General features: G+C 44.3%; 1 long non-coding RNA gene across 4 annotated transcripts in view; it reads right to left on the bottom strand.

The window, feature by feature from the left end:
* Nucleotides 1-2,236: 2,236 nt before the first annotated feature.
* LOC137518848 (uncharacterized) overlaps nucleotides 2,237-15,378 on the bottom strand; it is a 93,380-nt gene continuing 80,238 nt past the window's right edge. For 3 of the 4 annotated variants that reach the window (XR_011020914.1, XR_011020911.1, XR_011020915.1), the window contains one exon: nucleotides 2,237-2,439. This is a non-coding gene — a long non-coding RNA (uncharacterized lncRNA). Of the gene's footprint in view, nucleotides 2,440-11,782; nucleotides 13,530-15,378 lie in introns of those variants that run through there. The other variant, XR_011020913.1, reaches the window with a different exon arrangement.

Raw genomic sequence — 15,378 nt, forward strand, 5'->3', positions numbered from 1 at the left:
GACTCATTTTGAATGCTGAGTGTTGTGTAATCTGGACATATTATAGGGCCCTTTTCCACCAGCGCGTTTGCGCTGGCTGAATCGCAAAAACGCAAACCGCTAGCGATTTTACAATCGCTACGGTTTGCTTTTTAACATAGGAATCACGGTAGGTCATTTCCACTACCGCGATTCGTTTTTGTCGGGAACGCGAACGCGCGGCGGAGCGATAATTGCCGCGATTTTGCTATGCAGTGCATAGCATAGCAAAATCGCGGCCACGAACGTCGGGGAATCACCGCTAATTGCGATTCAGCAATCGCTAGCGTTCAGCGTGAACGCTAGCGATTGCTAGTGGAAAAGGGCCCATAGAGTGATGCAATGTTAGAAAAAACACTATATACCTGAAAATAAAAATATGAGAATATTTTCTTTGCTGCTAATCTTCTAGTAATTATTCATAGTACACAACCAATTCATTATATCATATATTTTTTTTCACTTCAGTGTCTCTTTAAAGAATAAAATGATTACTTGTCATTCACAATCTGTCCACTAGAGGTCACTATATACTTACGTTTGGCTTGGTATAAAAATGCTTGTGCTGCTGAATAGAAGCTGTGTGCAAGGTAATACATTCATTATACTGTGTTCGCCCAGTTGAGGCTGATCAGGGGTTTTTTATGCAAATTGTGTGGAATATTTCCTATTACTGTTAATCCATAAGGTTTCTGCATTACACATAAACAGTTTTTTCAATTTTTTGTCTTTATTATCAGGCTTATTTTTGCATATTTCTTTCCTGGGTGAATGTCAGACACTGCTAAAGGCCCAGCAAAAACTCAGTATACAGAGGCACCAGAGTAGAGTAAAACGTTTTAAAAACCGCTTAAAAGCAGAGGGGGATGTTAGGGTGGACTTACCTCCCTCTTACAAAAAAAGAAAACTCACTTGAGTCTCGATAAAACAGAATTGGCAAATAATTTATTCAACTCCACAAATGCACAGAGGCACTCACCTATTGCTTGACCCACTGAGTTGTGCTCCTATTTTTGAGGAAGAGGGTCACGCCCGCGAAATGCGTTGCATTTGTGGAGTTGAATCGGTGCCTCTGTATACCGAGTTTTTGCTGATCTTCCAGTCTACCCTGGGTGGAGGGGTGCATCCCCATCTACTATCTACAGAGAGCGACTTCTTAACCTGAGTGGGGTCAGGTCCTAATGCTCCCCACCTGCATTTAAAGTGGCTGCCTATGGGTAACCTGTGTTTGTGAGTATATACACATAAAATTGTATTGAACTCTTCATTTTACCTGACAATACTGCACCATATTGGGCTCTTGATTCTCTTCTTGTTTTTAAGCTGCTAAAGGCCCGTATGCATGACATGATTTTTATGGCGATTTTTCACAACAATGTTTATCAAAGCCTTGCTAAACATTGTTGCACAACGCAGCCATCAACGGTGATTGCTCATCTTTAAACAACCATCACGGCGGATCCAATCGCAAACAATCGTTGCGAGACTTCCATGAAAAACTAACGCAATATGCTCTCCTTTCAGCATGGAATTTTAACCAGCTCCAGACCGTCTAACACCAATGGGTGGTGGGAGCGTGGCTGCTGGAGGCCCGCCTAACGCCAATTGGTGTAAAAGTGCGGTGGGCAGGATTAGCAGGGAATATAAAGAAAAAAAAACGAGAGCCCAATATAGTGTAGTAAGTATTGGAACAGGAAGGGAATAATGAAAAGTAAGTATTATACTTACAAACCGGGGTTGCCCCTAAGGCAACCACTGTAAAGGCAGGTGGGGAGATTAGGCCTGTCAGGACTAAGATGTAGAGATGTTGCGAACTGTTCGCTCGGCGAACATCTCTGGGGCCTTTACTACTTCCGGGTCGCTCATGACGTCACGCACATGCGCAGAGAGTGCCCGGCAACAGGAGCGCGATCTAGGACGCGCTTCACCGGGCAACGCAGGCGTACTACTCCGGGTCAGATCGACCTGGAAGTGGTAAAAGCCCCAGGGATTCAGAGATGTTCGCCGGCGAACGGTTCAGGAATCGTTTGCTACATCTCTACTAAGATGTCGCTCTCTGTGGATAGAGGAAAAAGAGGGTGTACCACCCTTCCACCATGGGTGTATATCTTGATTTGAAAAAGATGTACAGAGGCGAGACAAGGATAAAATATGCTAAAATCGGTGGTGGACCAGTCACTCCAAAACAGACACGACACTGTCGATTGAGGTAGTCACAATTTATTCACATACTCCTAGAAACAACTGGCAACGTGTTTCGCGGGTATATTCCCGCTTCTTCAGGCAATAACAAATAGGAGTACACACAGTACAGTCTCTAAGCGCCTCTGGGATTAGCAGGGAACACGCTTGTGCCTTCCCTGCTTGTAAACAGAGCGGGAATCCATCAACACCCTTCCAGCCGTGATTGGAGCTGGCAGGCTGTAATAAAGGAAAAAAGGGATATTTTATAAAAATAATAATAATAATAATAACTTTCTAAATTAATAAAAATAAAAATTGCAGCAGCAATCAGAGACCACCAAAAATGCTCTATTATTGGCGAGAAAAGGAGGTAAAATGAATTTGGGTGATAAGTTGTTTGACCAAGCAATAAATATTTAAAGTGGCGAAGTGCTGAATTGTAAAAAATCTAACAATATAGAGACAATGGCCTCGATTCATAAAGCATTCCCGCATGCGGGAATGCAGAAAACGGCACACTTTACCGACCACACAGCAAGATCTGTATTCATAAAGGCTTTTCCGCATGAAAAGCCGACATTCGCGAGCAAAGTGATAAATCACCGCCTTGCACGGTGATTATCACAGCAAAAGTAACAAGTGGTCAATTCATAAAAATTAGAGGTAGCGGTATGCAGACGGGTATTACCGCTACCTCTGATGTGGCGAGAAGCGTGCGGAATCCGTTGCAGTGAATGGGACAGACCTCCCAAGCAGCTGCAGAGAGAACACCGCACGGAGGGATTCCGCCTGCTTCTCCGGCTTCCGCATGTCTCCCGACAGCCTAACGCCTGCCTACAGCGGAGTATCTCCACACGCCTGTCACAACAGGCAACATTTTTATGAATTACCACCCTGAAGGCGGAAATACCGACAGCGGTGTTTCCCCGCTCGACTTTCCCCGCTCGCAGGCACTTTTATGAATCGAGGCCAATGGGCAAAAATCGCCTGTGGCCGTAGTTCCTCAATACTTGACCATCTTACCCACACAAAAGATAATGGGTGGGGCAAACCCCAACACTATAATACTTCCACAAAATATCTGAACACATACGGGTTACCAGCCGCCTTAATGTGCCAAGTATCAAAATTTATTATTCAGTAAAGGACATACATAATCTCTAATAACACACCCGCTCAGCTCAATGGTTAGTTGTGGACACTGAATCAGGGGATTATCTAACTCCATTATCAGTGGCTGTTGCATGGAACTTGCCGGATTGTGGAAACATTAAGGGGGGCCCCCACTATAACAGCTTATTATCTGTATGGCACCAGTATGAATGCGCAGGATGCTTGATGTATGCAAGTGTGGGATTGTCCATATGTATTATCAAAATGGAACATTAATTATCATTGCTGCTTTGATGGCCACATTAGTTTTTGCATACGCAATTTTAAATTTTTGAATCATGGTTGCTCTTTTTCATATGTGTGTTATTAGAGATTATGTATGTCCTTTACTGAATAATACATTTTGATACTTGGCACATTAAGGCGGCTGGTAACCCGTATGTGTTCAGATATTTTGTGGAATTGTAAAAAATCGCCTGGTCACTAGGGGGTATAAACCTGTGGTCCTCAAGAGGTTAATTTATAGATTTCATCAGTCTTGTGGAGAGGGGTCTGTGATAAGACAATTTATAAATAGCAATTTAATCATACATCGGAAATGGCAATATAAAGTATTTATTTCAATTGTTGACAATGCCATGACTTCTGTACGCTTTACTAAATACAGTGGGTTGCAAAAGTATTCGGCCCCCTTCAAGTTTTCCACATTTTGTCATATTACTGCTACAAACATGAATCAATTTTATTGGAATTCCACATGAAAGACCAACACAAAGTGGTGTACACATGAGAAGTGGAATGAAAATCATACAGGATTCCAAACATTTTTTACAAATAAATAACTGCAAAGTGGTGTGTGCATAATTATTTGGCCCCCTTTGATCTGAGTGCAGTCAGTTGCCTATAGACATTGCCTGATGAGTGCTAATGACTAAATAGAGTGCACCTGTGTGTAATCTAATGTCAGTACAAATACAGCTGCTTTGTGAGGGCCTCAGAGTTTGTCTAAGAGAATATTGGGAGCAACAACACCGTGAAGTCCAAAGAACACACAATACAGGTCAGGGATCAAGTTATTGAGAAATTTAAAGCAGGCTTAGGCTACAAAAAGATTTCCAAAGCCTTGAACATCCCACGGAGCACTGTTCAAGCGATCATTCAGAAATGGAAGGAGTATGGCACAACTGTACACCTACCAAGACAAGGCCATCCACCTAAACTCACAGGCCGAACAAGGAGAGCGCTGATCAGAAATGCAGTCAAGAGGCCCATAGTGACTCTGGACGAGCTGCATAGATCTACAGCTCAGGTGGGACACTCTGTCCATATGACAACTATTAGTCATGCACTGTACAAAGTTGGCCTTTATGGAAGAGTGGCAAGAAGAAAGGCATTGTTAACAGAAAGCATAAGAAGTCCCGTTTGCAGTTTGCCACAAGCCATGTGGGGGACACAGCAACCATGTGGAAGAAGGTGCTCTGGTCAGATGAGACCAAAATGGAACTTTGTGGTCAAAATGCAAAACGCTATGTGTGGCAGAAAATTAACACTGCACATCACTCTGAACGCACCATCCCCACTGTCAAATATGGTGGTGGCAGCATCATGCTCGGGGGGTGCATCTCTTCAGCAGGGACACGGAATCTGGTCAGAGTTGATGGGAAGATGGATGGAGCCAAATGCAGGGCAAACTTGGAAGAAAACCTATTGGAGACTGCAAAAGACTTGAGACTGGGGCGGAGGTTCACCTTCCAGCAGGACAATGACCCTAAACATAAAGCCAGTGCAACAATGGAATGGTTTAAAACAAACATATCTATGTGTTAGAATGGCCCAGTCAAAGTCCAGATCTAAATCCAATCGAGACGCTGTGGCAAGATCTGAAAACTGCTGTTCAGAAACGCTGTCCATCTAATCTGACTGAGCTGGAGCTGTTTTACAAAGAAGAATGGGCAAGGATTTCAGTCTCTAGATGTGCAAAGCTGGTAGAGACATACCCTAAAAGACTGGCAGCTGTAATTGCAGCAAAAGGTGGTTCTACAAAGTATTGACTCAGGGGGCCGAATAATTACGCACACCCCACTTTGCAGTTATTTATTTGTAAAAAATGTTTGGAATGATGCATGTTTGTGGCAGTAAGGTGACAAAATGTGGAAAGCTTCAAGGGGGACGAATACTTTTGCAAGCCACTGTAGTACTGCTTCAATTGTGTTCCAGTTTTTTCAAAACCCCAGTGTTGTGGCCCTGCCTTCCGGTGCCCCCTGTAATGTGGAAGCTCAGCAGTGATTTATTAACAGATCCAGGATGTTTTCTCATTGCACACAGGAGAATCAAACCACAGAAACTGAAAGGAATTCTGATATACATTCATTGCAGATAATGTAATAGTGACACCTACAGGCCAGAGGCTGGAAACCACTTGCCTCTACAAATTTAAATTTCAGGAAAAAGTATCAAGTGGTATAAAATAACAATATTCTAGAACAGTGCGGTCCAAGTTCATGGACATGGAGGGCCAAATTATTTTGAGACTACACGGTGGACGGACGGGTACAATAAACGCTCGGTACCAATAGTGGTATTAAATGTACAGAACAAAAGCACTGATATGATAAGTGGGTTTTCTCACCCTAATGAACTCAGAGACCACAGTGTCCTACATAATAAATGCTAGTGACATTATGGCAGGGATTAGGTTGTAGGCAGCAATTTCCCCCTAAAAACACACATATGAGATTTCAGGCAGCATTTGCCCCCATAAAATACATTCTTCATACTTTTGGTTAGCTTTTCCGCAATGACACAGGTCTGGGAGCGGCGGGGGAGCGAGGTCCAGCAACAGAGATACAGCTGCTGCTATTGGGGCCTGAGTGTAAGAACCGCCCAAGCCCTGGGAGAGGAGAGATATGGCTGCAGCTGGGAGCTGGAGCTCTGGGTTGCACCTGCTTGGACTCAAGGACAGTAGAATATCAGTAAATTTATGGACATTCTACTACCACTACTACTATAACACCACACATACTGCTCAAACTTCCAACACTTCTGCTACTAATCATGTGGCAAACAGATCAATCCCTCCCTGATCTGAGTCTGACCAGAGAGGGATCCCCCCATACACGGCACACAGATTTTCATTAGATTTCATCTTGAAATCTAGTTAAAATCTAGCAAACCATAGTGGTTCACTCTTACATTCAGTGCAATGTATTACAATGCCTTGGACTGGCAATCTACCGCCGTTCCACTGCCGTGTCTGATTGACTGAATTTTTCATCTGGTCCAATTATAATATCAATCATTTTTTGCTGCAAATTGATCGGCATTACAATTGATGCGGCTAGTTTAGAGACAGTGGGTAGTGGGTGACGAGAGTGGTAGATAGAACTTACCGTACTTCATGGTGGATGGAAGGATATGCTGGAATTCCTCTTCTCTGTCAGTGTGCCAGACTAACAGCTGCATCTCCTCTCTCACTTCCTTACTAACAGCACCACATGTTCAGGCCAAGAGCCAAGCCTTGTTCCATATGCGGAAAGCTGCTGCAGGGCACTTTCCACTCCTCCTACCCTTAGGACAGAGCCTGGCTCTCCTCTTTTCACTCTGCAGACCAGGGGACAGTGTCTGTTTCCCAAGGCTAACAGCTGCTGCATGGTGTACAATGCAGTACAGCCAGGCTTTCCATTTCCACTGTGCAGGAGGCAGGTCTTCTTTCTCCTGCTGGCTCCTAACATCCTCCTTACTGGCCAGCCATGTATGCAACCTCATGGAGGGTGGAGAAAGTAGCCAGCAAGAGACCCACTATTTTAATGGGGGTAACGCCAGGAGCATGTAAGGGCAAGAAGTGCGCCCTTTGCTCTTAGTGGCGCTCCAGGCGCAGGCCTAGAATGGTTGTGCCTAAAAACAACACTGCATTTAGGGTCAGGGTGTCTCAGCCCAAAATTTAGCATGTGTACAGCCTCTTTTCTGATGCATCACCGAGAGATCTACAGTGTCATATATTGCCTTGGCCATGCTAAAAGTCTCTTTCACCAATCTTCTCATCAGTATACACCTCACTTGTCACTCGTCTTGTTGGCATTTAAAGTGAAACTGAAGTGGATGTAAGAAAAAACTCAGATACTTACCTATGGAGAGGAAAGGCTCTAGATCATATAGAGCCTTCCCAGTCCTCTCTTGGTGTCCTTGTTCCAGCGCTGTCACCCCCTCGCAGGTATTTGATCAACTGGTCGAACACACCTTCCAAGCTCCTCAGAAGGCTTCGGAAGCCGTCATGTCTCTGAGTGCCACCGATGACGGGCGGCTCCGTACTGCGCATGCGTAAGCATGTACTCACACATTGGCCTCAATTCACTAAGCTTATCTCTAGTCTTTAATAACGTTTCTATAGTTATCACCATGGTGATGAAGCATGTAGTATTCAGGAAACATTTTACCTCAGGCAAACCCAAAGTTAACTCTTCTGTCTTTAAGTTAACTCTTCAACCCTCAAAATAACTTCAGAATTCTAAAGTTAAAGACAGGCTGTTAATTAACTAAGTGTGAAAATAACTACAGAGGAGGTAACTTAATTACAGAGGAGGTAACTTTAAGGCTCGTACACACGTCTGATCAAAGGCAACGACGGGTCCGTCGTCATCTCCCGCTGGGCGGGTTTTCAGCAGACAGTATAGCATGTGTACAGTCTGTCGGTGGACTAATAATCCACCGGGCGGATCGCTCAGAAACAGCCTTATCAGTCCACCGACAGACTGTACACACGCTGTACTGTCTGCTGAAAACCCGCCCAGCGGGAGGTGACGACGGACCCGTCGTTGCCTTTGATCAGACGTGTGTACGAGCCTTAAAGAATGAAGAGATAAGATAACTCTCTCACTGTGTGGTGGTAAGTTTACTCTTGCCTTACTATCTCCAGCATGATCTTGAGGATTGAGGCCAATGTCAGTATGGAGCCGTTGCTTCTGAAGCCTTCCAAAGGTTCCCAGAAGCGGAAAATTTAAACGGTGGACGGTGCTGGAATGAGGACATCAAGAAAGGACAGGAAAGGTTCTATGAAATCCACAGCCTCCCTTCTCCATAGGACAGTATCTAATTTAATATTGTTTTTTTAATTCGCTACATATTTGTATTAATGGCTTTAGCAGTAGATTACTTCAAAAGCTGTATATCTGCAACATGTAACTTTAAAGGTGGCTATACACTAATAGATAGCCACCAAAATCGACCATTAGATTCCTCTCACTTAAATCTGATCAGAGAGGGAACTATTACTGACACACACTGTACACAGATTTTCAATAGATTTTACCATGTGGATCCACCACTGCCTGCTGGGCCCCCATGTCTCCCCATCTGATGTGCTTCCCCGTTATATATGACCACATACTGTACATGGAGAGAGGACACAGGAAGACTGTGGCGGTGAACAGGTGAGGGTACGTTTCACTGCCAACACTCTGCATGGCCCAAGTGGTAGCACATTTTAGATGGAAGGAGAGTGCTCGGGGTGTCTGTCGGATCTATCAGTTATCCCGAAATTGTGACATGTGACATGGGGTGTGACTGACATAACAGTGGTAATATTACTGTGCACACACAGCGCACTGCAATATTACCTTTACTAATGCCAGCAAGAACTGTGAGTTACGCTATTAGCACGACTCGTGGTTCTCGAGTAGCATGCTTGCTGCTACGCCAACGTGCATAACTAAAGAGCATTTCCATTAGTTACATGCATTATGCTGGGAATACGATCCGTGCGGATCGACTACCGCTCGTCCCCGCCAGCGCTCCTTATCAGCTGCTCGATTCCCTGCCATTGTCCGCCGGCGGGGATCGAGCGGGGGTCGAGCAGCGTGATCGGACCAGCTGAATATTATCAGCTGGCCAGATCAGCTGTTCGATACACGGTACAGAAACGTACCGTGTATCCCCAGCATAACAGAAGTAACTGTCGCGCTACTTGAGTACCTCGAGTCGTAACTACTGGTACTTACTACCATAATAAGGGTAATATTGCCATGCACTGTATGTGCACAGTAATATTACTGCTGTTATGTGAATCAACCTCAAGAAGAGATAACCATATACAGTATATAGCAATATATAATACTAGCCCTACTAAGAAATTATCTGAAGTCGCTTATTTTCCAGTACAGCAAGCGTTAAAAGTTAAGTCGTAGTGTTCCGTGTTATAGTATTAGGAGCCCTATGAGCCTATAAGTGTGGCGGGCGTTTGCTGGTTGAATATTCCTATGCCCATGTATGTTTTACCCAGGCCTGGTCTGCCCATGATGCCAGGTGAGGCAACCTCCTCAGGCAGAATTCTGGGGGCAGCACCAAGCAGAAACAGGAAGTGAAGAGAGTGCCAGGCCAACCTATACTGGGGGCAACAGTACCTGGCTAACCTAAACTGGGGGCAACTGTACCTAGCTACCAATACTGGGGGCACCTATACCTGGCTACCTACCTATACTGAAGGTGTTTTTGGGGTGCTCACCGCAGCTATAATGTGTGGTGCAAATTGTCAGGTGCTGTGCGATCATTCCAATTCGGGGGGGGGGGGGGGGGAGGGGGGTGATCCTCACAAGTTTGCCTCAGGCAGCAAAAAGTCTAGCACCGGCCCTGGTTTTACCTGCCTGTACCATGTGAAGATCTCACTCCACTACTATGATAAAGATAGTACGTGCATCCTGCTGTACTACTGATCATCTGTGAAATTTCTGTCCTATCCTTTATCACAGTGGCCTGACATTATGGGGAAATGCCTAAACATTTAATCAGCAAGTGCCCTCTCCCTAACAAACACTGGGCCCCATTGCTTCCCAGCCCTATTTGTGCTGATATCTGGTGCTCCTTGAAATATAAAAGATACGTTTTCAACACAGGAGTAATACAGTCTTTGGAGAGCACTTTATAGAAACTGAAACTAATTGTTTTGTATGGTGCTAAAACAGATTTGAAGTAATGTATTCCCGAATGGTGCTTCCAAGTGTTCTTCAGCAACTGACATTTTTTTGTCTCTCTCTGTATTTAACCAGTTCCCGTGGTAATTGCTTTCTGAATACAGAAGAACAAAAAGTGGCACTGCGCTAATTGCCTAGACATAAATACCATGACATAATTTATTTTTACTCCACACTCACAAATGCAAATCAATTAATTGTGTGTCCATGGGCTACTAGTTTCCTGTATCTTCAATAACAAATCAAGACAGTGGATAACTGAAAAGTTTGCAAGCTATCAAATTACCTTAATTCCTGCAATGACTAAGCCCCAGTGTTTCTCTTTTACACTTAACCTATGGCTCCTAAACTGTCGGAAGCTTTTACAAATTTCAGGCTCACTCTGCATAGTCACTATGACTTCTGACTTGGAGTACTGCTTTGTCTCTCTTGCCATCCACTGACCAGTCTGACCACCTTAACTGCCAGTAATGAGGCTCTCATTGGTTAAAGCAAAAATGGGGAACAGAGTTCCAGGTCAGAAGTCAAGGCCTTTCTATAGAGTAGATCTGAGATTTAAAGTATAAAAAGGGGAACCATTTGGCATTTATGACCCTGTGCGATTCACAGAAAATTCACTTTATTGAATGTCACAACAACAAATCAAACCATAGAAAATTAATAATTCAAGTCAAGACAAACAAATTAAAATAGTCTGGCAGTGGTAAACAAAATGAAATTCAGTTCAGACATAGGTTTGCAAGCATAAAACATTATTGGCAATCAGCACAATGTCTGTATATAATTGGAAATCAGATATCCCTCACCAGTCCGGGACTAGTTAAAAAGAGAAGTGGTGGTTGGCTTATACCTCAGAAGAATAGACCAATGGACTAATGATGTCTTGAAAAAATGATTTTATTAGCATATGAAGCAAGAACAACACATTTTGCAGGGTTAACCGGCTTCTTCAGATCAATCAGTACAGAAATGTGTCAGACAATCTGATATAGGCCTCAAACCTCATAGCATCAGCTTGAATTCTTCTTAAAGAGAACCCGAGGTGGGTTTGAAGAATATTATCTGCATACAGAGGCTGGCTCTGCCTCTACAGCCCAGCCTCTGTTGCTATCCCAAACCCCCCTAAGGTCCCCCTGCACTCTGCAATCCCTCATAAATCACAGCCACGCTGCTGACAAACAGCTTGTCAGAGCTGGCTGAGTTTATCTCTATAGTGTCAGTCTGCTGCTCTCCCCGCCTCCTGCAGAACTCCAGTCCCTGCCTGCATCCCTTCCCTCCCTGTTGATTGGAGGGAAGGGATGGGGGCAGGGACCGGAGCTATGCAGGAGGGAACAGCTGAGACTGACACTACAGATGTAAACACAGCCTCACAGCACGGCTGTGATTTATGAGGGATTGCAGAGTGCAGGGGGACCTTAGTGGGGTTTGGGATAGCAACAGAGGCTGGGCTGTATAGGCAGATCCAGCCTCTGTATGCAGATAACATTCTTTAAACACACCTCGGGTTCTCTTTAAAGGAGAGAAATAATGGGCACAGGAAATCCTCAGAATATTACCACAAGCATATGGAGATATTGAGAGCATTTACAGAAGCCTTGAAGAAGTGCCACAGATAGCAACCTTACTAGAAAGTACTAGAAAACTTTTAGTACAGAGTTCTTATATCACTACAGTGATTCCATAAGCAACTACCCCGCCCACAGCCAGTGGCATACCTACAGACCTCTGACCCTGATGGAGAATTTAATCCTGCCCCCATCCTCACACCATAGCTCAGTCCACCTCACCTTCCTACAGTCAAACACAATCTTCAAATAAAAAGATGCAGTAGCTTAATATTTCACATACAGTGGGGTGCGAAAGTTTGGGCAACCTTGTTAATTGTCATAATTTTCCTGTGTAAAATTGGTCCTCAAACTAAGGCCCGTGGGCCGAATGTGGCCCCCTGAGGCTTTTTTACCGGTCCCCCATACACAAAATGTATTATAGATGCAGTCAGCTACATCTCTAAATATTGGTGGTCCCCATATAGAATGAAGCCAGAAAGCAGTAATTTGCATGTTTCCAATCAAATTCCACATCAGGTGATACTGTTGTCCAATTGGACTGCAGGTTGTCACCTGGGTATGCTTCACTGTCTGGCCCGCCAAGACTTCTACATCATTTTATGTATGGTCCGGCCCCCCAGCAGTCTGAAGTATGTTGACCCGGCCCTCGACCAAAAACGTTTGGGGACCCCTGACATAGGGAGACACACAGTGATATTTGAGAAGTGAAATTAAGTTTATTGGATTTACAGAAAGTGTGCAATAATTGTTTTACAAAATTAAGCAGGTGCATACAGTACATTTGGGCACCACAAAGGAGAAATGAATTGAATATTAATATAAATCATAGTAGATCCTCATTTTGCAGAAATTACAGCCTCTGAACGCTTCCTGTAGGTTTCAATGAGAGTCTGGATTCTGTAAAACATCTGTAGTTCGTGCAGGTTTGATGGCTTCCGAGCATGGACAGCTCTCTTTAACTCACACCACAGATTTTCAATGATATTCAGGTCTGGGGACTGAGATGGCCATTCCAGAACATTGTACTTGTTCCGCTGCATGAATGCCTTAGTGGATTTTGACCAGTGTTTAGGGTTGTTGTCTTGTTGAAAGATCCAACCCGGCATATATTCAGCTTTGTCACTGATTCCTGGACATTGGTCTCCAGAATCTGCTGATACTGAGTGGAATCCATGCATCCCTCAACTTTGACAAGATTACCAGTCCCTGCACTAGCCACACAGACCCACAGCATGATGGAACTACCACCATATTTTACTGTAGGTAGCAGGTGTTTTTCTTGAAATGCTGTGTTGTTTTTCCTCCATGCATAACACCCCTTTTATGCCCAAATAACTCAATTTTAGTTTAATCAGTCCACGGCAACTTATTCCAAAATGAAGCTGGCTTGTCCAAATGTGCTTTAGCATAACTCAAGCGGCTCTATTTGTGCTGTGGGCAGAGAAGAGGCTTCCTCTCACATACTGCATCTCCTTGTGTCAAGTGTGCCGAATAGTTGAATGATGCACAGTGACTCCATCTGCAGCACGATGATGTTGTAGATCTTTGATGCTGGTCTGTGGGTTGACTCTGACTGTTCTCACCATTCGTCACTTCTGTTTATCCGAGATTTTCCTTGGTCTGCCACTTCGAGCCTTAACTTGAACTGAGCCTGTGGTCTTCCATTTCCTCAATATGTTCCTAACTGTGGAAACAGACAGGTTAAATCTCTGAGACATGTTTCTGTATCCTTCCCCCAAACCATGATTGTTAACAATTTTTGTCTTCAGGTCATTTGAGAGTTGTTTTGAGACCCCCATGTTGCTACTCTTCAGATAAAATTAAAAGAGGAGGGCAACTTAAAAACTGACCCCTTAAATACTCTTTCTCATAATTGGATTCACCTGTGTATGTATGTCAGGGGTCACTGAGCTTACCAAGCCAATTTGAGTGCCAATAATTTGTTCTAAAGGTTTTGGAATCAATAAAATGACAACAGTGCCCAAATGTATGTACCTGCCTAATTTTATTTAAACAATTATTGAGCAATTTCTGTTAATCCAATAAACTTCATTTCACCTCTCAAATATCACTGTGTGTGTCTCCTATATGATATATTTAAGTGATATTTTTGTATCGTGACAACTAACAAGGTTGCCCAAACGTTTGCATCCCGCTGTATATAGCAGCCTTATACCCCAGATATTAAAATTAGGTAGCCATGTCCCAGTGTCCTCCTTTATGAAAACCCAGTGGCCACTGCCTTGTCATGCTGCCGCTTACCCTCTTCCACTCTGAGTAGCTTACCTGGGCCTCCTGGCAGCAACGCACCACTGCTGCGTGCATCTAGTTTAAGGCCCCGGAGTAGGATGGTCCAGGGGAGAGTGGTTCCATCTGGTGTGTGCGCCTAGTTTTAGGCCCCGGAGTAGGATAGGGCCAGGGGAGAGTGGCCATCCCATACACTGGGGAAAAATCTATCAATACAGCAATACTGAGGGCACTAACTGGCTTGATTCACACATAATATTATTATTGATTTATATAGCGCCAGCACCTTCCATGGCGCTGTACAACAGCATACATGGTATAACATTACAAAATAAACAATACAACAGTTAATACAAGACAAGGGTGGATTACAGCTGATGCAGTGGAAAAATCAACAACAGATTTTACACTGGGGTGGGAGGTATGTACACCCATTACACAGCATTGTGAGACAAAAGGGGAAGAGAGCCTTGGCCAAAAGGCCTTGCAGTCTAAAGGTGTCCAGTCCTTGGCATCAGTTTTGTATGCGTTTCTGTGGATTGGATATGTTCAAACATAAATCTGTACATTTCCGGTTCAGTCCTGTCCTGCCAGTTTTGTATGTGTCTCTATGGCTGTGTTCAGGGCTGGATTTACCATAAGGCATTGTAGGCATGTGCCTACAGGTTCCTGATGATGGAAAGGCGGTTGACTCTCCTCCCCTAGTGCTTCCCTCCTTCCCTATGCAGAAGTCCAAAGTTGGTTTGCACACCAGTAAGTTTTTAAAATGCGTCTTTATTCCTTAGTGCATTGGTCAGCACAGTGTATTGACAATTGTTTGGGGGCCACGGCGGGTCCTGTTCATCAGAAGGGGATCCACCGTGCACTTTCTGATGAAGGGGACCTGCCGTGACCCCGAAACAATTCTCAATACACTGTGCTGACCAATGCACTAAGGAATAAAGACGCATTTTGAAAATTTACTGGTGTGCAAACCAACTTTGGACTTCTGTATTGTGTTGGATGTGGCTTGGCATCCTGGTTATGCACCCAGAATATCAACGGTAAGGTGTGCCATCCTTTCTTCCTTCCCTATGCAGAGTCCAGAGCAGAGCGTAAATGGGAGCTCTCGGCATTCCACTGGCGAGATCTTCCTTCAGTTGGGAGCAAGCCTAGTTACTTAATACTGAGGGTACCTCTGGCTACCTAATGCTGTAGCTAGGATGGGCAAGGGAAGAAAGGAAGAAGTGACAGTGGGGCCAGACAGCACAATTGCGATGCAGCAGGGTATGTAGGCTCATGGAGGG

Source organism: Hyperolius riggenbachi, chromosome 1 (assembly GCF_040937935.1).
Source record: "Hyperolius riggenbachi isolate aHypRig1 chromosome 1, aHypRig1.pri, whole genome shotgun sequence".
Taxonomy (NCBI): Eukaryota; Metazoa; Chordata; class Amphibia; order Anura; family Hyperoliidae; genus Hyperolius; species Hyperolius riggenbachi.